Source organism: Amia ocellicauda, unplaced genomic scaffold, assembly GCF_036373705.1.
Source record: "Amia ocellicauda isolate fAmiCal2 unplaced genomic scaffold, fAmiCal2.hap1 HAP1_SCAFFOLD_297, whole genome shotgun sequence".
Classification (NCBI taxonomy): domain Eukaryota; kingdom Metazoa; phylum Chordata; class Actinopteri; order Amiiformes; family Amiidae; genus Amia; species Amia ocellicauda.
This window is the reverse complement of record NW_027102862.1, coordinates 20,001-32,124: the sequence shown is the minus strand read 5'-3', so window position 1 is coordinate 32,124 and position 12,124 is coordinate 20,001.

Genomic DNA, 12,124 nt, shown 5'->3' with positions numbered 1-12,124 from the left:
CACACACACACACACACACACACACACACACACACACACACACACACAGTGAGAGAGAGGGAGAGATAGAGAGAGAGAGAGGTGGAGAGGGAGAGAGAGGTGGAGATAGAGAGATGGAGATAGAGAGAGATGGAGATAGAGAGAGATGGAGATAGAGAGAGAGATGGAGATAGAGAGAGAGTCGTCACACTCTGGAACAAACTCCCCAGAAGCTGAAAGTTGGGGAACATTATGATGATCTTTATTTCTTGGCAGATAATAAATGATGATCTTACAGAGGGCGACTTACAACACCAGTGCAAACATACAGCGAAGGACAAGGCATCAATCGCGACAGAATCCCTTGAGTTAAAGCAGCAGATTCAGAATAACACACGTCAAAACAGACTGGAGACTAAAACGAGCACGAAAGGTGTCGAATATGTGGCCTCCTCTCGCTTGTAAACTCTCTCGTGTTCCTGTCGATGGGGTCGGCGGCTCGGGGCAGCGGCCTAGCAGCAGCAGGCAGGCCACCCGGCTGCCTGGGGCTGACCTCCGGGGCAGGCAGGCAGGCAGGCAGACCTCCAGGGCAGGCAGGCAGGCAGGCAGGCAGACCTCCAGGGCAGGCAGGCAGGTAGGCCGTGCTGCTGCCAGGGCTGGCAGGCTGACCTCCAGGGCAGGCAGGCAGGCAGGCAGACCTCCAGGGCTGGCAGGCTGACCTCCAGGGCAGGCAGGCAGGCAGGCAGGCAGACCTCCAGGGCTAACAGGCTGACCTCCAGGGCTGGCAGGCTGACCTCCAGGGCTGGAAGGCAGGATGGCAGACCTCCAGGGCAGGCAGGCAGGCAGGCAGGCAGACCTCCAGGGCTGGCAGGGAGACCTCCAGGGCTGGCAGGCAGGCAGGCAGGGCTGTGTGGCTGGGGAGGGCAGGCTGGCAGGCAGGTAGGCCGTGCTGCTGCCAGGGCTGGAAGGCTGACCTCCAGGGCAGGCAGGCAGGCAGACCTCCAGGGCAGGCAGGCAGGTAGGCCGTGCTGCTGCCAGGGCTGGCAGGCTGACCTCCAGGGCAGGCAGGCTGACCTCCAGGGCAGGCAGTGCTGCTACCAGGGCAGGCAGGCAGACCTCCAGGGCAGGCAGGCTGACCTCCAGGGCAGGCAGGCAGGCAGGCAGACCTCCAGGGCAGGCAGGCAGGCAGGCAGGCAGACCTCCAGGGCAGGCAGGCAGGTAGGCCGTGCTGCTGCCAGGGCTGGCAGGCTGACCTCCAGGGCAGGCAGGCAGGCAGGCAGACCTCCAGGGCTGGCAGGCTGACCTCCAGGGCAGGCAGGCAGGCAGGCAGGCAGACCTCCAGGGCTAACAGGCTGACCTCCAGGGCTGGCAGGCTGACCTCCAGGGCTGGAAGGCAGGATGGCAGACCTCCAGGGCAGGCAGGCAGGCAGGCAGGCAGACCTCCAGGGCTGGCAGGGAGACCTCCAGGGCTGGCAGGCAGGCAGGCAGGGCTGTGTGGCTGGGGAGGGCAGGCTGGCAGGCAGGTAGGCCGTGCTGCTGCCAGGGCTGGAAGGCTGACCTCCAGGGCAGGCAGGCAGGCAGACCTCCAGGGCAGGCAGGCAGGTAGGCCGTGCTGCTGCCAGGGCTGGCAGGCTGACCTCCAGGGCAGGCAGGCTGACCTCCAGGGCAGGCAGTGCTGCTACCAGGGCAGGCAGGCAGACCTCCAGGGCAGGCAGGCTGACCTCCAGGGCAGGCAGGCAGGCAGGCAGACCTCCAGGGCAGGCAGGCAGGCAGGCAGGCAGACCTCCAGGGCAGGCAGGCAGGTAGGCCGTGCTGCTGCCAGGGCTGGCAGGCTGACCTCCAGGGCAGGCAGGCAGGCAGGCAGACCTCCAGGGCTGGCAGGCTGACCTCCAGGGCAGGCAGGCAGGCAGGCAGGCAGACCTCCAGGGCTAACAGGCTGACCTCCAGGGCTGGCAGGCTGACCTCCAGGGCTGGAAGGCAGGATGGCAGACCTCCAGGGCAGGCAGGCAGGCAGGCAGGCAGACCTCCAGGGCTGGCAGGGAGACCTCCAGGGCTGGCAGGCAGGCAGGCAGGGCTGTGTGGCTGGGGAGGGCAGGCTGGCAGGCAGGTAGGCCGTGCTGCTGCCAGGGCTGGAAGGCTGACCTCCAGGGCAGGCAGGCAGGCAGACCTCCAGGGCAGGCAGGCAGGTAGGCCGTGCTGCTGCCAGGGCTGGCAGGCTGACCTCCAGGGCAGGCAGGCTGACCTCCAGGGCAGGCAGTGCTGCTACCAGGGCAGGCAGGCAGACCTCCAGGGCAGGCAGGCTGACCTCCAGGGCAGGCAGGCAGGCAGGCAGACCTCCAGGGCAGGCAGGCAGGCAGGCAGGCAGACCTCCAGGGCAGGCAGGCAGGTAGGCCGTGCTGCTGCCAGGGCTGGCAGGCTGACCTCCAGGGCAGGCAGGCAGGCAGGCAGACCTCCAGGGCTGGCAGGCTGACCTCCAGGGCAGGCAGGCAGGCAGGCAGGCAGACCTCCAGGGCTAACAGGCTGACCTCCAGGGCTGGCAGGCTGACCTCCAGGGCTGGAAGGCAGGATGGCAGACCTCCAGGGCAGGCAGGCAGGCAGGCAGGCAGACCTCCAGGGCTGGCAGGGAGACCTCCAGGGCTGGCAGGCAGGCAGGCAGGGCTGTGTGGCTGGGGAGGGCAGGCTGGCAGGCAGGTAGGCCGTGCTGCTGCCAGGGCTGGAAGGCTGACCTCCAGGGCAGGCAGGCAGGCAGACCTCCAGGGCAGGCAGGCAGGTAGGCCGTGCTGCTGCCAGGGCTGGCAGGCTGACCTCCAGGGCAGGCAGGCTGACCTCCAGGGCAGGCAGTGCTGCTACCAGGGCAGGCAGGCAGACCTCCAGGGCAGGCAGGCTGACCTCCAGGGCAGGCAGGCAGGCAGGCAGACCTCCAGGGCAGGCAGGCAGGCAGGCAGGCAGACCTCCAGGGCAGGCAGGCAGGTAGGCCGTGCTGCTGCCAGGGCTGGCAGGCTGACCTCCAGGGCAGGCAGGCAGGCAGGCAGACCTCCAGGGCTGGCAGGCTGACCTCCAGGGCAGGCAGGCAGGCAGGCAGGCAGACCTCCAGGGCTAACAGGCTGACCTCCAGGGCTGGCAGGCTGACCTCCAGGGCTGGAAGGCAGGATGGCAGACCTCCAGGGCAGGCAGGCAGGCAGGCAGGCAGACCTCCAGGGCTGGCAGGGAGACCTCCAGGGCTGGCAGGCAGGCAGGCAGGGCTGTGTGGCTGGGGAGGGCAGGCTGGCAGGCAGGTAGGCCGTGCTGCTGCCAGGGCTGGAAGGCTGACCTCCAGGGCAGGCAGGCAGGCAGACCTCCAGGGCAGGCAGGCAGGTAGGCCGTGCTGCTGCCAGGGCTGGCAGGCTGACCTCCAGGGCAGGCAGGCTGACCTCCAGGGCAGGCAGTGCTGCTACCAGGGCAGGCAGGCAGACCTCCAGGGCAGGCAGGCTGACCTCCAGGGCAGGCAGGCAGGCAGGCAGACCTCCAGGGCAGGCAGGCAGGCAGTGCTGCTACCAGGGCAGGCAGGCAGACCTCCAGGGCTAACAGGCTGACCTCCAGGGCAGGCAGTGCTGCTACCAGGGCTGGATAGCAGACCTCCAGGGCAGGCAGGCTGACCTCCAGGGCAGGCAGGCAGGCAGGCAGACAGGCAGGCAGACCTCCAGGGCTAACAGGCTGACCTCCAGGGCTGGCAGGCAGGCAGGCAGGGCTGTGTGGCTGGGGAGGGCAGGCTGGCAGGCAGGTAGGCCGTGCTGCTGCCAGGGCTGGAAGGCTGACCTCCAGGGCAGGCAGGCAGGCAGACCTCCAGGGCAGGCAGGCAGGTAGGCCGTGCTGCTGCCAGGGCTGGCAGGCTGACCTCCAGGGCAGGCAGGCTGACCTCCAGGGCAGGCAGTGCTGCTACCAGGGCAGGCAGGCTGTCCTCCAGGGCTGGATAGCAGACCTCCAGGGCAGGCAGTGCTGCTACCAGGGCAGGCAGGCTGTCCTCCAGGGCTGGATAGCAGACCTCCAGGGCAGGCAGTGCTGCTACCAGGGCTGGATAGCAGACCTCCAGGGCTGGATGGCAGGCAGGCAGACCTCCAGGGCTGGATAGCAGACCTCCAGGGCTGGAAGGCAGGCAGGCAGACCTCCAGGGCAGGCAGTGCTGCTACCAGGGCTGGATAGCAGACCTCCAGGGCTAACAGGCAGACCTCCAGGGCTGGAAGGCAGGCAGTGCTGCTACCAGGGCAGGCAGGCTGTCCTCCAGGGCTGGAAGGCAGACCTCCAGGGCTGGCAGGCTGACCTCCAGGGCAGGCAGGCAGGCAGGCAGACCTCCAGGGCTGGATAGCAGACCTCCAGGGCTGGATAGCTGACCTCCAGGGCTGGATAGCAGACCTCCAGGGCTAACAGGCTGACCTCCAGGGCTAACAGGCAGACCTCCAGGGCAGGCAGGCAGACCTCCAGGGCAGGCAGTGCTGCTACCAGGGCAGGCAGTGCTGCTGCCAGGGCAGGCAGGCAGACCTCCAGGGCTAACAGGCAGACCTCCAGGGCTAACAGGCAGACCTCCAGGGCTAACAGGCAGACCTCCAGGGCAGGCAGGCAGACCTCCAGGGCAGGCAGGCAGACCTCCAGGGCAGGCAGTGCTGCTACCAGGGCAGGCAGTGCTGCTGCCAGGGCAGGCAGGGAGACCTCCAGGGCTGGATGGCAGGCAGGCAGACCTCCAGGGCTGGATAGCAGACCTCCAGGGCTAACAGGCTGACCTCCAGGGCTAACAGGCAGGCAGGCAGACCTCCAGGGCTGGATAGCAGACCTCCAGGGCTAACAGGCTGACCTCCAGGGCAGGCAGTGCTGCTACCAGGGCTGGATAGCAGACCTCCAGGGCAGGCAGTGCTGCTACCAGGGCAGGCAGTGCTGCTGCCAGGGCTGGATGGCAGGCAGGCAGACCTCCAGGGCTAACAGGCTGACCTCCAGGGCAGGCAGGCAGACCTCCAGGGCTAACAGGCTGACCTCCAGGGCAGGCAGTGCTGCTACCAGGGCAGGCAGGCTGTCCTCCAGGGCTGGATAGCAGACCTCCAGGGCTAACAGGCAGACCTCCAGGGCTGGCAGGCAGGCAGGCAGGCAGACCTCCAGGGCTGGCAGGGAGACCTCCAGGGCTGGCAGGCAGGCAGGCAGGGCTGTGTGGCTGGGGAGGGCAGGCTGGCAGGCAGGTAGGCCGTGCTGCTGCCAGGGCTGGAAGGCTGACCTCCAGGGCAGGCAGGCAGGCAGACCTCCAGGGCAGGCAGGCAGGTAGGCCGTGCTGCTGCCAGGGCTGGCAGGCTGACCTCCAGGGCAGGCAGGCTGACCTCCAGGGCAGGCAGTGCTGCTACCAGGGCAGGCAGGCAGACCTCCAGGGCAGGCAGGCTGACCTCCAGGGCAGGCAGGCAGGCAGGCAGACCTCCAGGGCAGGCAGGCAGGCAGGCAGGCAGACCTCCAGGGCAGGCAGGCAGGTAGGCCGTGCTGCTGCCAGGGCTGGCAGGCTGACCTCCAGGGCAGGCAGGCAGGCAGGCAGACCTCCAGGGCTGGCAGGCTGACCTCCAGGGCAGGCAGGCAGGCAGGCAGGCAGACCTCCAGGGCTAACAGGCTGACCTCCAGGGCTGGCAGGCTGACCTCCAGGGCTGGAAGGCAGGATGGCAGACCTCCAGGGCAGGCAGGCAGGCAGGCAGGCAGACCTCCAGGGCTGGCAGGGAGACCTCCAGGGCTGGCAGGCAGGCAGGCAGGGCTGTGTGGCTGGGGAGGGCAGGCTGGCAGGCAGGTAGGCCGTGCTGCTGCCAGGGCTGGAAGGCTGACCTCCAGGGCAGGCAGGCAGGCAGACCTCCAGGGCAGGCAGGCAGGTAGGCCGTGCTGCTGCCAGGGCTGGCAGGCTGACCTCCAGGGCAGGCAGGCTGACCTCCAGGGCAGGCAGTGCTGCTACCAGGGCAGGCAGGCAGACCTCCAGGGCAGGCAGGCTGACCTCCAGGGCAGGCAGGCAGGCAGGCAGACCTCCAGGGCAGGCAGGCAGGCAGTGCTGCTACCAGGGCAGGCAGGCAGACCTCCAGGGCTAACAGGCTGACCTCCAGGGCAGGCAGTGCTGCTACCAGGGCTGGATAGCAGACCTCCAGGGCAGGCAGGCTGACCTCCAGGGCAGGCAGGCAGGCAGGCAGACAGGCAGGCAGACCTCCAGGGCTAACAGGCTGACCTCCAGGGCTGGCAGGCAGGCAGGCAGGGCTGTGTGGCTGGGGAGGGCAGGCTGGCAGGCAGGTAGGCCGTGCTGCTGCCAGGGCTGGAAGGCTGACCTCCAGGGCAGGCAGGCAGGCAGACCTCCAGGGCAGGCAGGCAGGTAGGCCGTGCTGCTGCCAGGGCTGGCAGGCTGACCTCCAGGGCAGGCAGGCTGACCTCCAGGGCAGGCAGTGCTGCTACCAGGGCAGGCAGGCTGTCCTCCAGGGCTGGATAGCAGACCTCCAGGGCAGGCAGTGCTGCTACCAGGGCAGGCAGGCTGTCCTCCAGGGCTGGATAGCAGACCTCCAGGGCAGGCAGTGCTGCTACCAGGGCTGGATAGCAGACCTCCAGGGCTGGATGGCAGGCAGGCAGACCTCCAGGGCTGGATAGCAGACCTCCAGGGCTGGAAGGCAGGCAGGCAGACCTCCAGGGCAGGCAGTGCTGCTACCAGGGCTGGATAGCAGACCTCCAGGGCTAACAGGCAGACCTCCAGGGCTGGAAGGCAGGCAGTGCTGCTACCAGGGCAGGCAGGCTGTCCTCCAGGGCTGGAAGGCAGACCTCCAGGGCTGGCAGGCTGACCTCCAGGGCAGGCAGGCAGGCAGGCAGACCTCCAGGGCTGGATAGCAGACCTCCAGGGCTGGATAGCTGACCTCCAGGGCTGGATAGCAGACCTCCAGGGCTAACAGGCTGACCTCCAGGGCTAACAGGCAGACCTCCAGGGCAGGCAGGCAGACCTCCAGGGCAGGCAGTGCTGCTACCAGGGCAGGCAGTGCTGCTGCCAGGGCAGGCAGGCAGACCTCCAGGGCTAACAGGCAGACCTCCAGGGCTAACAGGCAGACCTCCAGGGCTAACAGGCAGACCTCCAGGGCAGGCAGGCAGACCTCCAGGGCAGGCAGGCAGACCTCCAGGGCAGGCAGTGCTGCTACCAGGGCAGGCAGTGCTGCTGCCAGGGCAGGCAGGGAGACCTCCAGGGCTGGATGGCAGGCAGGCAGACCTCCAGGGCTGGATAGCAGACCTCCAGGGCTAACAGGCTGACCTCCAGGGCTAACAGGCAGGCAGGCAGACCTCCAGGGCTGGATAGCAGACCTCCAGGGCTAACAGGCTGACCTCCAGGGCAGGCAGTGCTGCTACCAGGGCTGGATAGCAGACCTCCAGGGCAGGCAGTGCTGCTACCAGGGCAGGCAGTGCTGCTGCCAGGGCTGGATGGCAGGCAGGCAGACCTCCAGGGCTAACAGGCTGACCTCCAGGGCAGGCAGGCAGACCTCCAGGGCTAACAGGCTGACCTCCAGGGCAGGCAGTGCTGCTACCAGGGCAGGCAGGCTGTCCTCCAGGGCTGGATAGCAGACCTCCAGGGCTAACAGGCAGACCTCCAGGGCTGGCAGGCAGGCAGGCAGACCTCCAGGGCAGGCAGTGCTGCTACCAGGGCTGGATAGCAGACCTCCAGGGCAGGCAGTGCTGCTACCAGGGCAGGCAGTGCTGCTGCCAGGGCTGGATGGCAGGCAGGCAGACCTCCAGGGCTAACAGGCTGACCTCCAGGGCAGGCAGGCAGACCTCCAGGGCTAACAGGCTGACCTCCAGGGCAGGCAGTGCTGCTACCAGGGCAGGCAGGCTGTCCTCCAGGGCTGGATAGCAGACCTCCAGGGCAGGCAGTGCTGCTACCAGGGCTGGATAGCAGACCTCCAGGGCTGGATGGCAGGCAGGCAGACCTCCAGGGCTGGATAGCAGACCTCCAGGGCTGGAAGGCAGGCAGGCAGACCTCCAGGGCAGGCAGTGCTGCTACCAGGGCTGGATAGCAGACCTCCAGGGCTAACAGGCAGACCTCCAGGGCTGGAAGGCAGGCAGTGCTGCTACCAGGGCAGGCAGGCTGTCCTCCAGGGCTGGAAGGCAGACCTCCAGGGCTGGCAGGCTGACCTCCAGGGCAGGCAGGCAGGCAGGCAGACCTCCAGGGCTGGATAGCAGACCTCCAGGGCTGGATAGCTGACCTCCAGGGCTGGATAGCAGACCTCCAGGGCTAACAGGCTGACCTCCAGGGCTAACAGGCAGACCTCCAGGGCAGGCAGGCAGACCTCCAGGGCAGGCAGTGCTGCTACCAGGGCAGGCAGTGCTGCTGCCAGGGCAGGCAGGCAGACCTCCAGGGCTAACAGGCAGACCTCCAGGGCTAACAGGCAGACCTCCAGGGCTAACAGGCAGACCTCCAGGGCAGGCAGGCAGACCTCCAGGGCAGGCAGGCAGACCTCCAGGGCAGGCAGTGCTGCTACCAGGGCAGGCAGTGCTGCTGCCAGGGCAGGCAGGGAGACCTCCAGGGCTGGATGGCAGGCAGGCAGACCTCCAGGGCTGGATAGCAGACCTCCAGGGCTAACAGGCTGACCTCCAGGGCTAACAGGCAGGCAGGCAGACCTCCAGGGCTGGATAGCAGACCTCCAGGGCTAACAGGCTGACCTCCAGGGCAGGCAGTGCTGCTACCAGGGCAGGCAGGCAGACCTCCAGGGCAGGCAGTGCTGCTGCCAGGGCAGGCAGGCAGACCTCCAGGGCTGGATAGCAGACCTCCAGGGCTAACAGGCAGACCTCCAGGGCTGGATAGCAGACCTCCAGGGCTGGATAGCAGACCTCCAGGGCAGGCAGTGCTGCTACCAGGGCAGGCAGTGCTGCTGCCAGGGCAGGCAGGCAGACCTCCAGGGCAGGCAGTGCTGCTACCAGGGCTGGATAGCAGACCTCCAGGGCTGGATGGCAGGCAGGCAGACCTCCAGGGCTGGATAGCAGACCTCCAGGGCTAACAGGCAGACCTCCAGGGCAGGCAGGCAGACCTCCAGGGCAGGCAGGCAGACCTCCAGGGCTGGATAGCAGACCTCCAGGGCAGGCAGTGCTGCTACCAGGGCTGGATAGCAGACCTCCAGGGCAGGATAGCAGACCTCCAGGGCTGGATGGCAGGCAGGCAGACCTCCAGGGCAGGCAGGCAGACCTCCAGGGCTGGATAGCAGACCTCCAGGGCTAACAGGCAGGCAGGCAGACCTCCAGGGCTGGATAGCAGACCTCCAGGGCTAACAGGCAGGCAGGCAGACCTCCAGGGCTGGATAGCAGACCTCCAGGGCAGGCAGTGCTGCTACCAGGGCAGGCAGTGCTGCTACCAGGGCTGGAAGGCAGACCTCCAGGGCAGGCAGTGCTGCTACCAGGGCTGGATAGCAGACCTCCAGGGCTGGATAGCAGACCTCCAGGGCAGGCAGGCAGACCTCCAGGGCTGGATAGCAGACCTCCAGGGCTGGCAGGCAGGCAGGCAGACCTCCAGGGCTGGATAGCAGACCTCCAGGGCAGGATAGCAGACCTCCAGGGCTGGATGGCAGGCAGGCAGACCTCCAGGGCTGGATAGCAGACCTCCAGGGCTGGCAGGCAGACCTCCAGGGCTGGATAGCAGACCTCCAGGGCTAACAGGCAGACCTCCAGGGCAGGCAGGCAGACCTCCAGGGCAGGCAGGCAGACCTCCAGGGCTGGATAGCAGACCTCCAGGGCAGGCAGTGCTGCTACCAGGGCTGGATAGCAGACCTCCAGGGCAGGATAGCAGACCTCCAGGGCTGGATGGCAGGCAGGCAGACCTCCAGGGCAGGCAGGCAGACCTCCAGGGCTGGATAGCAGACCTCCAGGGCTAACAGGCAGGCAGGCAGACCTCCAGGGCTGGATAGCAGACCTCCAGGGCTAACAGGCAGGCAGGCAGACCTCCAGGGCTGGATAGCAGACCTCCAGGGCAGGCAGTGCTGCTACCAGGGCAGGCAGTGCTGCTACCAGGGCTGGAAGGCAGACCTCCAGGGCAGGCAGTGCTGCTACCAGGGCTGGATAGCAGACCTCCAGGGCTGGATGGCAGGCAGGCAGACCTCCAGGGCTGGATAGCAGACCTCCAGGGCTGGAAGGCAGGCAGGCAGACCTCCAGGGCAGGCAGTGCTGCTACCAGGGCTGGATAGCAGACCTCCAGGGCTAACAGGCAGACCTCCAGGGCTGGAAGGCAGGCAGTGCTGCTACCAGGGCAGGCAGGCTGTCCTCCAGGGCTGGAAGGCAGACCTCCAGGGCTGGCAGGCTGACCTCCAGGGCAGGCAGGCAGGCAGGCAGACCTCCAGGGCTGGATAGCAGACCTCCAGGGCTGGATAGCTGACCTCCAGGGCTGGATAGCAGACCTCCAGGGCTAACAGGCTGACCTCCAGGGCTAACAGGCAGACCTCCAGGGCAGGCAGGCAGACCTCCAGGGCAGGCAGTGCTGCTACCAGGGCAGGCAGTGCTGCTGCCAGGGCAGGCAGGCAGACCTCCAGGGCTGGAAGGCAGACCTCCAGGGCTGGCAGGCTGACCTCCAGGGCAGGCAGGCAGGCAGGCAGACCTCCAGGGCTGGATAGCTGACCTCCAGGGCTGGATAGCAGACCTCCAGGGCTAACAGGCTGACCTCCAGGGCTAACAGGCAGACCTCCAGGGCAGGCAGGCAGACCTCCAGGGCAGGCAGTGCTGCTACCAGGGCTGGATAGCAGACCTCCAGGGCTAACAGGCAGACCTCCAGGGCTGGCAGTGCTGCTACCAGGGCTGGATAGCAGACCTCCAGGGCTGGATAGCAGACCTCCAGGGCTAACAGGCAGACCTCCAGGGCTGGCAGGCTGACCTCCAGGGCAGGCAGGCAGGCAGGCAGACCTCCAGGGCTGGATAGCTGACCTCCAGGGCTGGATAGCAGACCTCCAGGGCTGGCAGGCTGACCTCCAGGGCAGGCAGGCCGGGCCCCCGGTGCTGCATCTCGGCCGCTGCCTGGGGCGGACCGGCCCGGGTGCCCTTGCGCTTTTTCGACACCAGGGGGCAGTTGGGTGCCATTCCGTCCCTCGTGTGGCGAAATGGCGGTACTGCACCTCCGCCTTTTTGCTGGAGAAAGTCCGCAGTCGGGACAATGCGCCACACGGTCCGTCGGCAGGAGGCCCGGGCCCGGGCACAACTCCCCGGTGGGGACGGACGCCGGGCTGGAGCTTCCCTTCAGCACACACACTCACTCACTCACTCACTGACCGACCGACTGACTGCAGGAAAGGCTCCCGGCTCCCAGCGCTCAGTCAGCAGGCCTACTCCTCCCCGGTGGGGACGGACGCCGGGCTGGAGCCTCCCTTCAGCACACACACTCACTCACTGACCGACCGACTGACTGCAGGAAAGGCTCCCGGCTCCCAGCGCTCAGTCAGCAGGCCTACTCCTCCCCGGTGGGGACGGACGCCGGGCTGGAGCTTTCCTTCAGCACACACACTCACTCACTGACCGACCGACTGACTGCAGGAAAGGCTCCCGGCTCCCAGCGCTCAGTCAGCAGGCCTACTCCTCCCCGGTGGGGACGGACGCCGGGCTGGAGCTTTCCTCCAGCGCAACACACTCACTCACTCACTCACTGACCGACCGACCGACCGACGGCTCCCAGCGCTCAGTCAGCAGGCCTACTCCTCCCCGGTGGGGACGGACGCCGGGCTGGAGCTTCCCTTCAGCACACACACTCACTCACTCACTGACCGACCGACTGACTGCAGGAAAGGCTCCCGGCTCCCAGCGCTCAGTCAGCAGGCCTACTCCTCCCCGGTGGGGACGGACGCCGGGCTGGAGCTTTCCTTCAGCACACACACTCACTCACTGACCGACCGACTGACTGCAGGAAAGGCTCCCGGCTCCCAGCGCTCAGTCAGCAGGCCTACTCCTCCCCGGTGGGGACGGACGCCGGGCTGGAGCTTTCCTCCAGCGCAACACACACTCACTCACTCACTCACTGACCGACCGACCGACCGACGGCTCCCAGCGCTCAGTCAGCAGGCCTACTCCTCCCCGGTGGGGACGGACGCCGGGCTGGAGCTTCCCTTCAGCACACACACTCACTCACTCACTGACCGACCGACTGACTGCAGGAAAGGCTCCCGGCTCCCAG